At 36.5% G+C, this 14212-nt stretch overlaps 1 protein-coding gene and 1 long non-coding RNA gene across 11 annotated transcripts in view; one reads left to right on the forward strand and one right to left on the reverse strand.

The window, feature by feature from the left end:
- l(3)80Fg (dnaJ homolog subfamily C member 16 l(3)80Fg) overlaps positions 1-14212 on the reverse strand; it is a 554754-nt gene that overhangs the window by 326474 nt on the left and 214068 nt on the right. The gene's annotated exons all lie outside the window — the stretch shown is intronic.
- On the forward strand, positions 6555-7925 carry LOC118879544 (uncharacterized). Its single transcript, XR_005015907.3, has 3 exons — positions 6555-6767; positions 7272-7426; positions 7535-7925. It is a non-coding gene; the product is annotated as an uncharacterized lncRNA (long non-coding RNA).

The raw sequence follows: 14212 nt of genomic DNA on the forward strand, positions 1-14212 counted from the left end.
CGAGGCCACAGGATTAGGCGTCAGGCCGAAGCGAGAGTCATCCACACGCCACGCAGAAAGCTCAACCAAAAGGGTAGGGCACAAGGACGTGGATAGGGATGGATGGTGATCCCGACCGCAAGGCAACAGGATTCAGCGTCGGGCAGTTGCCAGAGTCATCCGCGATAACGCCAGGCGGAAGGGACACTTACAAAACGGCACAAGGATACGGGTTACGTAGAAGAGAGTATGCGCGGAAGGAGACAAGCAACACAAGACGCGCAGACGCATCCGGAGATTCTATACGGAATGCGCCGGACGAGCTCGACTAGTTGTTACCCGAGGAAAAGGGGAGGACGGTGCAGAATCAGATCTACACCGTAGCCAGCTGGTCACAAAAAAAAACAGAAACACGCACCACACCAACAGTTGACTTAAAACAAGAAAAGGAACGGGGCATGCATAGGCCGCACCAGCAACCTGAAATTTAAAGGGGGCTTAATGCAGGAAGCAGAAAGACATCATAAATACTTACCGGCTGTCCTGGTTGCGAAGCGAATGCGAAGTCCTCTCCGCAACCGCTCTCAAAAGCTGCCAATGTGGAGTCAGATGCTGCCAACAGAGGACGAGTGAAGGGCGAGAGAGGACGAAAGGATGAGATGAAAAGGAGTGAAGGAAATGCAAAAGAAACTTACCTATGAATTTCATAGTATGAAAGTTGCAAAATCACCACGAGCCAGGGAAGGGGGCGCCTCGATAGGCGATCGATTGGCACTGGACGATAGTGCGATCGATGGGCACACGACAATGGAAATATCGGCCAAGGTGGAAATATCGCAAACGAGCAGGTGGGAACGCCGCACCGTCGGTATCGATATGCGAATAAATATCGATCACGCACGAATGGTGTGACCAGGCGGAGGAAAACATGGAAAGGAGTAAGACGCAGCAATGAGCAGCGAGCTGGGGATCGATAGCCCAGGAGTATCGATGTCCCAGTGGGAACACAGGAAATATCGGCGCGGGAGATTTAAAGTTGCTACGAGGAGGATGACCCCCGCTGTAGAAACTCAAGGGAGTTAAGAGCGTCGAGGGAGCATCGAGGGAGCAACGAGGGAGCGCCGCGGGAATCACAAGGACTCAAAGGCTAGGATAAGCAAGGAAACGCCGGAGAGTAGGAACCAGTCTTAAATGTTTCCCGAAGTAAGGGGGGAATGTGAGGAGTTGAATAACTCCCCACAAATAGAACCAGCAGCAGATGGCCGGCCGCTTACCAGATACGCGGCGAATTTGCGTAGTAACGGCGCGGCGAGGAGAACGAGAGAGTTTGGAGACCAAGGACGGAGAGCGAGAGAGTTTGGAGACCAAGCATGGAGAACGAGAGAGAATGGAGACTTCGCGGGCAAGGCAAGAGTGCCGTGTGCAAAACAGGATAACGGACCTCCACCGGACTTTGGACTCTCCCGTGAACTTTGGACCGGGAGAGGAAGTGCCAAGCTTCAAATCAACACCAGTAACTTTAAGTACATACGACACGATATTTTTAAGCATATTTTACACCTTACACTGAGCAATTTTTTTTATTTTTCCCTAAAAGTAACAATAAATTAATTTAATGCCTAATATTGCGAAAGTTAGGAATTTGCTACCTACAAACAAAGTCACCACTAGAGGAGCTAGTAAAAAACAGACCACTAATAGCCAGACAACTGAAGGAAATTCGCTGTCATTCTTACACCCTTACCTGCGACCATGGACTCGAGCAATAATTCTTCACCATCTCACCTTAGTTCTGCGGTTGTAAATCATGCGGATTTTTTAGCTTCTATGAAAATTCCAGACGTTATTCGTTTCTTACCTCCTTACTCTGGGGACCCCTTTGCTTTGAACGAATTTATAAACAATGTGGAAGAGATAATTCTAATGATTAGGGGTACGGACCAGACTCCGTATGGACAGATGCTTCTTAGGGCAATTAGACAAAAGATAGAAGGCAAAGCAAACGAGGCAGTAATCGCTTAGGGAGCTAGACTTATCTGGGACGATATTAAGGATGCACTGATAAGGCACTGCAGGGACAGGAGGGACGAGGATACCCTCATGTCAGAGCTTTATAATTTGAAACATAAACAGCTACCCTTGCAAAGATCTTATGATCAAATCACAAAAATTAAACTAGCATTGTTCAGGATAATCGATAATGAGGAAACTGAACAACTCGCGATTAGAGTTAGACAAAGGGTAGTGTCTCAAGCTTGCTTATCAGCGTTCCTCGCAGGGCTCAGAGGAAATTTGAGCGCCATAGTTAGAGCTTTCAGACCAACAGGATTGGAGGAAGCTTATGATATGGCTATGAAAGAAAGAAATTTGTATTTTGCGGAAAATGCCACGTACAGTGTGCAGAATAGGCAGCCAAATAGGCAAAACGATCGTTTTCCCCCAAATCAATACTCGAATCAATATCAATATAAAAATTACAATCAATACCAAAATAGAGATAATAATCGCTATGGCCGAACAAATAGAACTTCGTATGACCGAACTAATTACAATACCAATCGTAACAATAATTTCCCACAAATTACAGCAGGCGACTATGTCCCAAGCACATCGAGTGCCGCAGCAAAGAGAAATTCTTCGAATAATAATAGGGCTCAATCGAACGGACAGAGACTTTTCAATATCGAGACAAAGAATAAAGCAGAGGAGACACAAGTTGAACACAATCTGGTGGACGAGCCAAATTTTCAGTCAAGAGCCTCGAGCCATCGAAAGGATTCCTGAGTAAATACAGGCTACAGGCAGACTTACCATACGTAACACTTTCATTTCAAAACAAAAAGAATTTAAAATTTTTAGTAGATACAGGCTCAGAGGGCTCTTTCATTGACCCTAAATTCGTAACAGATAAAGAAAGAGTCCCATTAGATAATCCAATTCAGATCACAACGGTACTTTCCGAGCACTCGATTAAACAGATGGTTGTATTTACCATATTTGAGGAAATTAATGACGTCAGGGAGTTCCCTTTTCTAATATTTGACTTCAACCAATTCTTCGACGGATTAATTGGCATGAATATCCTGTCACAACTCCCAGCAAGAATTGATATTGCGCAACGAACCTTCACTACCCCAGCATTCGAAATTCCCCTATATATTGTACCAAATCGCTCTTCTGAAATTTATGAAATAGAGGAGGAGTCCAAAGCATTAATTACGGTGCATGTAAGCATTAAAGAAGGCCCATTTTTATGTGACCACATTCAGATGGAACAAGACTTCTTCATAACACCGGGCTTATATTCCGCACACAATAACCTTGCCAAAATCGAAATCAATAATTTTTCTGTCTCGCCAAAAAAATTTTGCTTAGATTCAAGCCTACAAGTAAACAAGTTCGAAGAGGACGACTTTATAGTTATGAAAGCGATGCCAGATAACCCTGAATACAGTCAGGAACATTATTCCTCAGGATTTCACAATATTAGAACAGATCATCTGAATGAGGAAGAAAAAAGACAGTTGTCTCAACTTTGTGACAAATTTGCCGATTTGGTATTTCACGAAGGAGACAAATTGTCCTTCACGAACAAAGTAAAACATGAAATCAAAATTACGGACAACAAGCCCGTGTTTTGCAGGCCGTTTCGATTCAGTCCCATCGAATCAACGGAAATCCAAAATCAAATAGACAAACTTCTAAATCAAAACATAATTAGGCACAGTCATTCGCCTTGGAGCGCACCAGTTTTCCTAGTTGCAAAAAAATTAGACGCATCCAAAACAAAGAAATGGAGAATGGTCGTAGATTTCAGGAAATTAAACGAAAAGACAGTAAAGGACAGGTATCCTATGCCCAACATCAACGATGTTCTAGATAGAATAGGCAGAGCCAAATATTTTACAGCCATAGATCTCGCTAGTGGCTACCATCAAATTGAGATGGAGCCAAGAGACATATCAAAGACAGCCTTCACGGCACAAGGAGGGCATTACGAGTTCGTTCGTATGCCGTTCGGTCTGACTAATGCTCCAGCGACCTTCCAAAGAGTCATGGACAACGTGTTAGCGGACCTGAACGGAGATTGTTGTCTAGTATATTTAGATGACATTATAGTCTTCTCACCGTCTCTACAAGAACATATCTGCGACCTAGAATCCGTATTTTCCAGACTAAAACAGGCCAACTTGAAAATCCAACCGGACAAGTCCGAATTCTTACGCAAGGAAATAGAATATTTAGGACACATAGTTACAGAAGACGGGATCAAACCGAACACCAAGAAAATTGAGGCCATAAAGGTTTTTCCAATTCCGACCACGAGGAAGGAAATTAAATCTTTTCTGGGTCTTTTGGGATATTATAGGAAGATTATTAAAGACTTCACGAAAATCACCAAGCCCATGACCAAACAGTTGAAAGGAAAAGCCCCGGTATTACCAACCGAGGAGTTCAAAGAAGCGTTCAATACTTGCAAAACTCTACTCTGTAATGACCCTATTTTGAAATATCCTGATTTTACCAAACCCTTCGTCTTGACCACAGACGCCAGCAATGTGGCGATAGGTGCAGTTCTCTCGCAAGGGACGCTGGGTTCTGATAGACCAGTATGTTTCGCTAGCAGGACGCTCAATGATCGGGAAGTAATGTATTCGACCGTGGAAAAAGAGATGTTAGCTATCATTTGGGCAACCAAATATTTTCGGCCTTACCTCTTCGGCCAAAAATTCCAGATAGTGACCGATCACAAACCCTTAACTTGGTTGATGAACTTCAAAGAACCAAACTCAAAATTGGTCAGGTGGAAGTTGCAACTGTTGGAATACGACTATGAAGTTGTATACAAGAAGGGATCCCAAAACGTCGTGGCCGATGCGTTAAGTCGTGTAGAAATACAGACAAACTGCATATCTAATTCTTTACCTAACAGTTTGACAAATTCAAAATCCATAATTATTTCAGATAGACCTTTGAACGAATTTAGGGCACAGTACATTTTTGAAATAGGTAACGAGGAAAAAACAAGAAATTGCATCCTATTCAAAAACAAGTTCAGGCGCACCACATCCAAAGTTAGTTTTGACCTCGACGGGATTACTGACATTTTACGAGAAATCCTAGCACTCAGCAGAATACACGCCATTTTCGCCACGGATTCCATTTTCAAGTTAATACAGGAAGCCTATCTTAAGTACTTTCAAAACTACAAGATAATCAGATGCAAATATCTTTTAACAGATGTCACTACTACACTGGAACAACAGTCAGTAGTTACGGATTATCACCTAAAAAACAACCATCGTGGAATTGAAGAAACTTTAAACCATTTAAAAAGAACACTCTATTTTCCCTACATGAAACAGAAAATTACTCAAATAATTAATCAATGCGATATTTGTCAAAAACTAAAGTATGATAGAAGACCACCAAAACCAATATATCAAAAGACAGAAATTCCTGAAGTACCATTACAGATAGTACACATGGATATTTACACTATTAATGGTCAAACAATTCTGACATTGATTGACAAGTTTTCAAAACATGCTAGCGCCTATACACTGGTAGAAAAAACACGAAGTGAAATCAAATATACTTTTATTTGATTTTTTTTACTCCCATGCATAGTCATATTAAATATTAAAACCTTTCATTTAAATAAAAAACATATTTAAGCCGTATGTCAAATATGTAAGTATTCAATTCAAAGTGATTTTTATTTAAAAAAAAGTTAGTCACATTCAAATCCAATGTGGCCATCTTGGTTTTAACTATTATAAAAAGTAGTTCAATTCATAGTATATTTGATGGTTTTTTATATTTCAAGTAAATACTTTTTCAATTTGTTCGGAATATTACTCTTTTATTTTGAATATAGAACGTTTTCAAAATTTGTATTTGACCAAATAATTGTAAATTATAAATCAAATTACATAGGTATGTATATGTAATAAGTTTGTGACCCATATACACAACATAATTTAAATTATTAGTAATTTTCAAAAGAACAATATATATAAATAAAATAAAAAATAATATATAATATAATATAAAAATAAATAATAAAATAATATTTAAAGAAAAGGGTTTTAGTTACGGATGGCCAACCACCGGCAGCCTCTTTCTATTTCCATGACAATTATCATAAGATTTGGCTTTGTAATTTATTATTAAAAGTACAAAAACATGCTTAGCCAAAGAAAAAATGTGCGTGCATTGTAAACGCTGGGCCGTAACCAAAAACTAAAACCAACGGCACAATGTGCATACTTACATACATACATTCAGACAAATTAGAGACAAATATGAACAAGCAAAACGGCAAACGCAAGCGCGTCTTCTTCTTCTATTCGCATTTGTACATTGGCGGTCAAGGAAATATGTATGTGCATAAGAACATAAATATTTCTTGTGTACCGATGTTTTGACAATAAGATATGTTCTTATAATATATAAATATAATAAAATAAAATAAATATTTCTAAATTGATATATACAAGTTATTAAACTTAAGGACTTATTTGTACATATTTTCTTATTTTCTTCCCCATTACTTTGACCTCTACTGTAAAGTAACGCCACGCGACAGAATTAGTCCGTCCTTTTTGCACACATGCATATGTATGTATGTATATACGAATTATTTTGACACTCCGTTTTGTACCGAATCCCGCGATCACTTCGAAGCAAGCGGTTCTCCTGATCGGATGTAAAAGTGATTAATAGAGTTCGATAGGCAAGTGTTCATTTAAGTGTAATAAAAAAGTGAAAAGTACAGAAAAAAGGTGAGTCAAATAAAAATACAATAATTACTTAATATTAAGGCATGTGCATGTCCACGTTTTTTTTGTCGCATTTTTCCTTTTTGAGTTTCTTCTTTGTTGTGCGCGTTCTTATTTCGTGAAAATTTAGATATGTAATACATTTAACGAAATAAACAAAGCTCAAAAGAAAATTACATTTAAAAACAATAAAATATATACGATTGGGTAATAAACATGAAGTGGATAAAAAATACGCGAAAGAAATGAAGAATATGAAAGGAAATTATGTGAAAACGCGCGCAAACTAGATAAAAGGAGTAGAATGCACGAGAAGGAAAACACTAAAAAGACGCAAAAAAGACGCTTTGCTGCCGTTGCATTCGGTTCTGTGGCGTCGCAGTCGTTTCATCTATTTCTTTACAATATTTTTTGGTTTCTTTAATTATTTTTGTCTTATTTAAATCCCTTTATATAAGAACACCTACTCGAAACTTATTATAAAACTAATTACCTTTTTCTTTATAGATACAAATTTATTTCAACATATTGTACCCTGAGAAAGAAGCAATTTTATATATGGGACCCATTTAAGGAAAAGGTTTTTTGCTTTTACGAAGAGCAAATGCAAAACAAAGAGCGACTTAAACTATTGAAGACAGTTCAGAAAACTGTATCACTTGGTAATGTATAATTTTTTTAAATTTATAAATTTTATCTTTTTATGATAAGCCTGACTTTTTCTAAATTATGCCATTACCAAAAATCTAATAACATATTCTTATTCACAGATTACAAGGACTACATTTACACCGTATTGCTCACATCTGTCATCTTAAATAATTCGTGGACCGTCATTAAAGGAACCAACAAGCGAAAGAAATTAACACTACTATGACTCTCAGGAAAGTTTTGTACGCACATGCAGGCGTACGAATGTGGCAAAACAAAAAAAAATGTGTGATTATAAAAAATATGTATAATAATGTATAATATGTATATGTATATATGTATCATATAAATTCTAAGAGTTACGTTAAGTACAAATGTATTTAAAACAAAAGTAATGATGACGTGTTAGCATGGTAAAAAATAGAGTTTAAGCAACAATTGTTTAGATTATATGTTTACGTTTATTTTCAATAAAAACACATACTTATTTGGGTCTTTATTAAATATAAATCACGCTTGTTTTAAACTACTGATTGGTTTAAATTGAATATGCAACATATTAGTATGGCTTAAATACTATATTTAAATCAAAAATAAAGTACAGTTCTTTTGACGGGGATTATATTTAATTTAAATAAAATTTGTATTTATATTAAAGTTCATCCCAGTCTGATTTAAACATGAGAATTATTTAATCCAAATAAAAATATGCTGAGTTTGAGGGCGGGCTATAATTGTTTTAACTATAAAAACCATTCAAATGAAATGTTCTATTTACTGGAACTAAATATGAAAATATTTAAAATAAATATAAAAATATAATACTTTTTACTATGGAACATATTTAATTTAATTATTTTGTACTATTTTAACATATTTGATCGAAATTAAAAAATCGTTGGATTTACTACGAAATTATTCAAAAAGTATTTAACTATTTAACGTTTTTGTTTTTACGATTTTCATGTTAGGTTCTAAACCGCTGGGAAAAATAGTTGAAACGTTGGCGAAATAGTGACATTTACGATGTTTTTTCTACCAGTGTACAATTCCGGCTAGGAGTTGTATAAACGTAGTCAAATCTTTGAGACACTATTTTTGTTTTGTGGGTATTCCAACAAAATTGATATTTGATCAGGGCGCCGAATTTTCGGGAAAGATTTTCACTGATTTTTGTAAACAATATAATATTGTCACTCATGTAACATCGTTCCAGCAATCTACAAGTAATTCTCCCGTGGAAAGATTGCATTCCTCTCTGACAGAAATTTATAGAATTATTTACGAGACCAGGAAGGCTAATAAACTGGAACGGGATCATGAAGAAATGCTATTTGAAACCCTAACCACTTACAACAACAGTATACATTCTGCCACTAAATGTACACCCTTTGAGTTACTCTCTGGTAGGACCCACATTTTTAATAAGGAAATCGAGTATTTCGATTCGAATCGAGAATTTCAAAACACCCTATATAAAAAAATAAAAGCCCAGCTAGAAGAAAAAATGAACCATACAATTGACAAATTGAATAAAGATAGAACGCAACCAGCTTCACTTAGAACAGACGATGTAATATTCAGAAGAGAAAACAGGAGAAACAAACTCACCCCTCGTTTCTCTGAACACAAAGTACTAAAAGACAACAAGATAACACTAATATCCACCAGAAAACAAAAGTTACACAAAGCAAAAATTAAGAACAGAATTAAAACAAACAAAATTCCTATTGATCTTACAGATTCGCATGCATCGCAACCCAGGACTTAAAGGTCCAACAATTAGGAAACGACACCCCTTTACTCAAAATAAATCTGGGACAAGCTAAAATAGTACAATCGCACAAATACCTTACGCATAGAATTAATCTACAAGATTTTATAGACGGCGTCGTTAATTTCGAAAGAGCAATTAATCAATTGAGAGAAAACACCGACTCAAAGAACGAAATCGATAGCTTATCTACGAAGCTTCAGCAGCTAAGAGGCAGGGTAGAAAGGTTATTACCCAAGAAAAGGTTAAGACGGGGACTAATAAACGGACTAGGTAAAGTCGTAAAAATAGTTACTGGAAATTTAGACGAAGACGACGGACGTAGAATCGAGAATAATTTCAAAACGATCACGAACAATCAAAAAGAACTAACAGCAAAAGCCAACAAACAAGAAATATTCAACAATGACATAAAAGAGAGATTTAACAATATTACGGAACACATAAATAGGGAACAACAAATAATTAACCAATACCTAAACAACTACAAGAATATGATTTTCAAAAACTTAAATTCCGAACACCATATATCACACACACTGCAATATATATCACGAATTAACATAAATATTGATGTATTATCTAATCATTTAAATAATATAGAAGAAAGTATGTTACTTGCCAGACTAAATATTGTACCCAATTTCATTGTATCAGAACAGGAACTAACGATAATCAGACATGAGTTAAACGATCCAGAATTATGTAATTTGTCTAATGAACATATTCTCGACATACTAGAATTAGATACTTTCATGATCGGAATTAAGATCAATTTTAGAATTAAGATACCCACATTTAAACAGGACGTGTACCAATTTTCACACATCGTCCCCTTACCTATTAATGAATCAAAATTTTTAATACTACCTAAGTATATGGCATACCATGATGCTAAAGACGTACATTACTTTATGAACAAATGTAATAGGGTAGATAAACATTATATCTGCGAAAATTTGGTATCAATCAGAGACAATCCTGAAACCGAGTGCCTCAATAGCATATTCACGCTAAATGCTGCCAATTGTAAAGTCAAGGATGTAGGAAACAAAGAAATAATAACGGAGATAGAACCAGGACACATCCTAATTTTTAACACAGTCAACTCTACCATTGCATCAAATTGTACAACGAAATTCTCTATAAAGGGATCTGCTCTAGTGACGTTCAAAAACTGCGAAGTATCCATCAACCAAATTCCCTATGACAAAGAATTGTCACTATACGAGGAGAAGATAGACGTTACAATTCCAATTATACAGAACATTAACTTCACCGACCATATCGAAGACATTAACCTACACAATTTAAACCTAAGGTCCATCAATGCTTCCAACTCGATCATTTATTGGAAAAATTTTACAACTACCAATTTTGGAGCGGTATATTTACTATTGTTATTCGGAATCGTAGTATCAGTCTTGTTGATCAACATGAAGAAGAAGGTCATATTCTCCACCATAGCAGAGCCGAGTTTCGTGACATCCACACCATCACTGTGGCCGTCACTTCAATCCAGGAGGGGAGGAGTTACCGACCAGTCGGTAGGTAACGACCCCCCAGCCAAGCCACCCAGAGCTACCCTAGAATTGGTACGCTGACGGGGCGGCCACTTCATATTTATACGGATACAATTATGTTGCAATCTAAACAATGTACAAAATCGGGCAACGACCACTTGAGTCGTTGCCCCGCTAACGTTTTGCTGACACTGCAACAGGATGCCCCGACCCTCAGGAAATATGACACGAGCAGCACTTGGATTGGAGTTCCAGATAAACATTCATTTATTTCACTTTGTAGTTATGTATAAGCATTTTATGTATAGGCATATAAGACTCTATGTACACTTCGGCAGCGGCGGCTACTCAGCCACCGCTGAACAATATAGTTTTCAGTTTGAGAATTAACTCCAAACATAGCGGTTCCATTTTATTCCGAGACTTAAAACCAAATCAAGAACTATCCGAGGACCAGTAACCAGAACCAGGAGAAACCCACTCTTTGGATCCAGGAACGGAACCATAACTCGCGCGGCTTCCAAGTGTGGCAATGGCTCGCTCCATTCCGTTGCTGAAATGTGGCACTTATCTTCTTGATCATACGTTTACAGTTCACCGTAAGCCCATTTCCCTCTGCTGACGATACCCCAGCACAGTTTAAAGTCCGGCGCTAAAGAATTGACATTTAAACTTTCCGCCTCCAAGCTCTTACTTTCTATACTTTCTTTCTACATTCTCCTTTACAAATTCTTATTGCCCCGTCGTTACTACACTTGCCGGGTGTCTGGCAACAGGCTATTTTTGGGGAAAGTATTCAACTACTCACAGTACATACAAATAAACAAGCTTTTTAAAACACAAAATCAAACCAAAATTCAAAATTAAATGAAAAAAGATAAAACACCTCTAGCGGAAACACCCCAAAACAACAGGGCTTTCAATGTAGTGGTTGGTCTTTGAACTTTGTATTATTTTGGCTTTGACAGCTCGGATGAGTCATTTAAGACGCAAAATGTTTTGAGAGTCACCGAATCTAGAATTTGTTTTCTATTAGTTATCTTTCAGTCCTATAGGAATGAATTGAATATATATACATATATAAATTGCTTTTTAATCAGAGCTTTTGCTTTGATAGAGCAGGTAAAAATGTATTTTGGAAGGTCGGTATTTGAGGACATTTGAATTAGAAATCGACGAAATTTTTAAAGTCTGCATAAAAATAAATTGGTTTCTCACATAATATTATATTATTTACATTACATTACAATTATTTTTGATATTTTCTTATTATAACATTTTTAACCTAGTGGTCTCAAAACAAACTCTTTTTAGGCTCCATAAAATGGCAGATGATTTTACAAAGTCGGGAAAGGAAGTTGCAGATGTGTTTTCCTTTTACAGCGTATGTGACACTCGAGGCCCTCCAGTGGATGCGCACAATTCGGAGCTAATAAAGGTGTTCATAACAACAAATAAACATTTTTAAGTATTTAAAAGCAGGGTTTGTAGAAATAAAATTTTTGGAAGCTAGCGTTGGCAAGCTAAAGTAAATATACCCTTGAAACCTAAGACATTTCAATCAATTATCACAGAAAGTGTAATTTCGGTATATAAATATACCGATTGTTCCTTTGACTGCTATATGATATAATCGTCCGATTTTTCCATGAGAAATTCGAAATTCTAAAATCTTAAAATAATGTAATACCACGAATCTAGAATTTGTTTTCTATTGGTTCCCTATCAGTCCTATAGGAATGAATTTATAGTTCTCGTGATCTTCGCGTTCATCACTGTGGATGGCAGTCCACATAGTGACAATGCGCACAGGAGGGTTTGCGAAGGCGACTACTATATACACACGAAGAAATAAAAATCTGCTGTAGTCGTCCGATCGTTTTGAGTAATACATCAATCAAAAAGTATTGAAAAAACTAAAAGGATTGCATACCAAGACTTTAAAAAACAATTGGTTTGGAAGAAAGAGCGGTGAAAGTGTAAAAGCGAAAATTTAGAAAATTTGATCTGGTGGGGAAAAATACCCCCCGCTAATAACCTACTTGTAGGTTACATCCAAAATCGGATGCTTCGTTCAAAAGTAAAACGCAAAACAAGATTTTGGGGGACTTCTTAAAATGAAAATTTTATTTTGTTTGTAAGTTGTAGTCAGCTATAAATAGCTACATTTTGTACACCCGTAACTTGTGAACTACTAAAGCTACAGGCTTGTGATATCTGTCATTAGAAAGAGGTTTTGAAACTCCTTTCTAACATGATTTGTGTAAATACCACCGTTTAAAAGTTATGGGCAAAAGTTTTTTTTATTCCGATTTTCTCAGTTTTTTTTTGATTCCTCAAAAACGGCTCTAACGATTTATATTTAAATGTTAAGGTGAACAGCCCTTGAGATCCCTCAACTTTTTACATACGACACATTGTTATAAAATGTCTCGTTTCAAAGTTATTAGACAACAAAAATGGCCATATTTACAGGTTCAGAACATCTAACACTGCCTGCGCATTGACCTTTTTGCCGTTATTTTTTCACTTTTTATGAATATAAAGTTTAAGGCCATGTTGAGATTTCCTATGTCCAAGGATAACCCGCTTGGTGAGTTTGAACATAATGCTTGGCGGTTTAAATACCAATTAAGAGGCTTTTAATATAAAAGAGTTTATCAAGTGCAATATTCCTCCATGGCAATGTATTTAATAAAGGACATTATACATCAGATTTAAAAAAAGGCTGCGAATTTTATAATGCCAACGCTACAATAATCTCTAAATGTTCTTGGCCACATAACAGCAAAGATGTATGTAAAAATGTAGTTTGAATATAATAATTAAAAATTTTTTCTTACTGAACTTTTTTGATGGGTGCCGACTAGAATTTATATTATTTAAGGTTTGTAGTAATTGAGCAGTAAAAAAATTTATTTTTTGATTGGCAAAAATCCTTATTTGAACCCTCCTTCAGGGTGCCGACTGGAAATGACGCTACAGCTACAGCTAAGATTAGGGGTCAAAACTATATGCTCGAGTTTTTTAATAACTGAGTTATATACGGATGACTTTTGATCATGGTATTAAGGTACACTAATGTGAAAACTAACATGACTGTGGACGGCGAAGCCCACTGTATCACTGCTGTGATGGTCCGATCATAAATAGTGGTACAACAATCAAAAGATATTGCGAAACCTAAAAGGATTGCATATAAAGACTGTAACAGTTTTAATTCGTTTGGGAAAAAGATCGTTGAAAGTGTAAAAGTAAAAGTTAAGAAAATTGAAGCTGTATGAAGATGAATTATGTGATTGATGTTTAAAACATATACTTCTAAAATCAAACAATAACACCTCTTAATGAGTTAAATATGTGGTGACGATCGCACCTTCAGCAAACAAAAGTTCTGATATCAACTTTTGTGACGAAAATTTATTTTACATTCGGAACGCTGTTTGAACTTACTCCGAATTTAAGAAGCCATGTCGATTTGAGTTGCTTATGGTAGACAA

The sequence above is a fragment of the Drosophila suzukii genome, chromosome 3 (assembly GCF_043229965.1).
Source record: "Drosophila suzukii chromosome 3, CBGP_Dsuzu_IsoJpt1.0, whole genome shotgun sequence".
Lineage (NCBI taxonomy): Eukaryota > Metazoa > Arthropoda > Insecta > Diptera > Drosophilidae > Drosophila > Drosophila suzukii.